The sequence below is a fragment of the Acanthisitta chloris genome, unplaced genomic scaffold (assembly GCF_000695815.1).
Source record: "Acanthisitta chloris isolate BGI_N310 unplaced genomic scaffold, ASM69581v1 scaffold27307, whole genome shotgun sequence".
NCBI lineage: Eukaryota > Metazoa > Chordata > Aves > Passeriformes > Acanthisittidae > Acanthisitta > Acanthisitta chloris.
The window spans coordinates 19,235-21,980 of record NW_008682437.1 but is presented as its reverse complement, the minus strand read 5'-3'; the positions used below and the strand labels follow the sequence as shown (position 1 = coordinate 21,980).

Below are 2,746 nucleotides of genomic sequence, written 5' to 3'. Positions count from 1 at the left end.
TGCTGAACCAGGGTGTGCAGGGCAGGCTGCACTGCTCCCCGGGCCACAGGGCTGGGCTTGGCTTGGGGGCAGGACTGCAGTGAGCTCTTCTCTGGACAGTGTGTGTGTGAGCTTTGTCCTTGGGATGGAGCACCAAGGGTTTCCAACGGCGATCGCCTGCGTCAGGGACCACTCGGGTGGGCTGGGGAGGCCTTGGCCTGCAAGAGGGCTGATGTGGGGCAGAGCTGGTGAGGGTGAGCCCTGGCAGCCCCACAGAATGGGGTGGCAGCATGGGGCAGAACTTGCTACTAGCCAGCAAAGAGGTTTTTGTGTTGGAAGTACAAAATGAGCTGTGACTGCAGCTGAGCACAGTCAGCCTGGTAGTGTTTTAGGGGTCTGAGAGGTGTTACATTCATGAAGGGCCTCTGACAACTGTAGGGGAAGGTTGCTCCAACTCTTCCTTATCCAGGGATCTGAAATTTGAATTAATGGTAGGGTCTGGTTCTGGGTGAGAATCCTGCCTGCTGCATGGAGCTCACTCTGCCGTCGGATGCGAGGAGGACGAGGCTTGAGCCTGGATGATAAGGTTGGTTTAATAGTTCATAGCTGTTACCAAAGGTGGACCAGGTGATCCCTTGACACTGTAGAGCAGTTTGATTCAGCATCTGCAGGTCCAGGGTCCCTCAGTGTGTTTTAATAAGGTCTAATTTGTAGCTTTAAGAATTGGTTTCACATAACGAAACTTGACCAAGAGGATTCTGAAACTGTTATAGAAGTGCTTGGTGTGTCTCAGCAGTTCAGGATGTGGGACTGCCTGCCTTGTCACTCCTGTCTGGGGGGATTGCAGTCACTAGTGAGGGCAGTCTGATGGCTCACATGGCTCAGGACTGTTGGATCATAGTTTAAAGAGTGGCAGAAGCAACAGGGAAGGTGAAATGGTCCTGGTGAAGGTAAGTGTAAAGTTATTTTTGCTGTAGCCATGTTACCTGAGTGTGTTTAACCAAGTCATGGAATATGCCAGTGTAGCTCCTGTAATAAAGTGCCTTTACTGCTGGGGTGTAACCTGTCCTGGATTTGCTCAGGGGCGTTGGAGTGGTGTTTGTGCACAGCTGGAGCACAGAGAAGCCTCTCCTGTCCTGCATCCTCCGCTTGGCACGCAGGGCAGCTGCCCTGGCATACTTGGTGACATGCCCCTGAGACACCAGTAACCCTGTGAATGTTCTGGTGTTGTGACTGGAACGTCCCAAAGCTGGAGAACTCCCAGACAAGCAGGAGCAACGTGTCAGAGCTAACCCCCAGTGGCCTCTCGGTGTCTTCCTGCTGGGAGGGCTGAATCCAGTTTGGAAGCTGAGGACTTTGTGAAGTCAGTGTTTATCTGTTTGCTCTATTGCTTTAAAAGGCAGCTGCTGGCATATTTTGTTTGATTTTCTCACATCCTTGATTTGCATATTAAGAGTATCCACACCCACTTATTAATTTTTCCGATGTCTTAATTAAATTGAGTTTCTTTAACTTGAGAAGTCCCCAGATGCCCTCATGGCTCACTCCTCTGAGCACTGTAGTGCCCCATGGTCTTGTTTTTAATGGGGTGTAATTGCAGTAGCCATTCCTGGCTCCTCAGTTTGAGGTGTGTGGATTTAGGAAGCTCATTGCCATTCCGGTGTGGGACTCCTAATGCACAGCCCTCTGGAATGTCCTGCAGATTGGAAACACATGATTTAAGGCTTATTTCTTCCCATAACCTCATTGCAGTCTGAAAAGGAAGGAAGTGTGGCCCTAAGATGGAGGCACTGTGGGCTCTGACCCTGCAGTTGCCTGTTCCAAGTAGTCTGGTGGAGGTTCCTCTCTGTATCTCCTCGCCCTGTGTTTAATTTCCCTGGATATCACTGCTCCCTCAGACTCTTAACGGTCTCTGGGCAGGACAGACTGAGTGGAGAGAGGATGAACTGTGGTAGCTCATCGTTATTTAAGTGAAATTGTGTTTTGGTGATTGGAAAAGTCTCAGCATAATTTAGGTGGTGAATCATCCTATAGTTTTTTGGTTAAGTCAGGCTCTGCTTGAAAGACTTCACTTCCAGAAACCAAAAGTGCAGTTCTGTGGTGCTGGAGAAGTTAATTTTTAAAACAGGCTTTGCTGGAGTGTGATAGAGGCTGAGTGCAGAGAAGTGATTTGTGGCGAAGCCAGGATCTTTGCCATGGGAACAGTAATTATGGCTTCAGGCACTGGGCCAAGAATGTTGTGAGGAAATTCCAGTCCCCTCCTATGGCTTTAGTTAGAGGCTGCAACAAGCTGGCTCTTGTGGCCTCCCCAACATGAGCACACATGTGAGCCACATGTGGACAGCAGGGGACGCGGGTGGCAGTGGCTGCTGGGTGTGCCACACCACTCCAGCCCCAGTGCTGCTCTCTGGGCACCAGGTATGAGGTGGTCATAGGAAATACTGCATTTTAAACTCATGTTGTCTTAAGTCTGTGTGATTTAAATAAGGAGAATATTTGACACACATGAACTCATTCAGCTGCACAAGTGTAGGGATAGACTCTGGTCTCTGACTCCGTCTGCTTCAGGTGTTGTCAGACGGGAAAATGCAGGTGTGCTGGTGCCATGTTTGGTGTCCTCTCACACAGCAAGGAAGAGTGTTGCTGAATTCCAAGTTCCCGTGATTCTGGTCCAGCTGTGTCCTTCCAGGTGCCCCTGAGACCCCAAGCTGCTGGTGCTGGCAGTCCCAGGCCATGGGTGCCTGGTGCTCACAGGCGCTGTCCTCGC

At 50.5% G+C, this 2,746-nt stretch overlaps 1 protein-coding gene across 1 annotated transcript in view; it reads left to right on the top strand.

Moving 5' to 3' along the window:
• PTBP1 (polypyrimidine tract binding protein 1) overlaps window positions 1–2,746 on the top strand; it is a 19,697-nt gene that overhangs the window by 765 nt on the left and 16,186 nt on the right. The window lies entirely within an intron of this gene.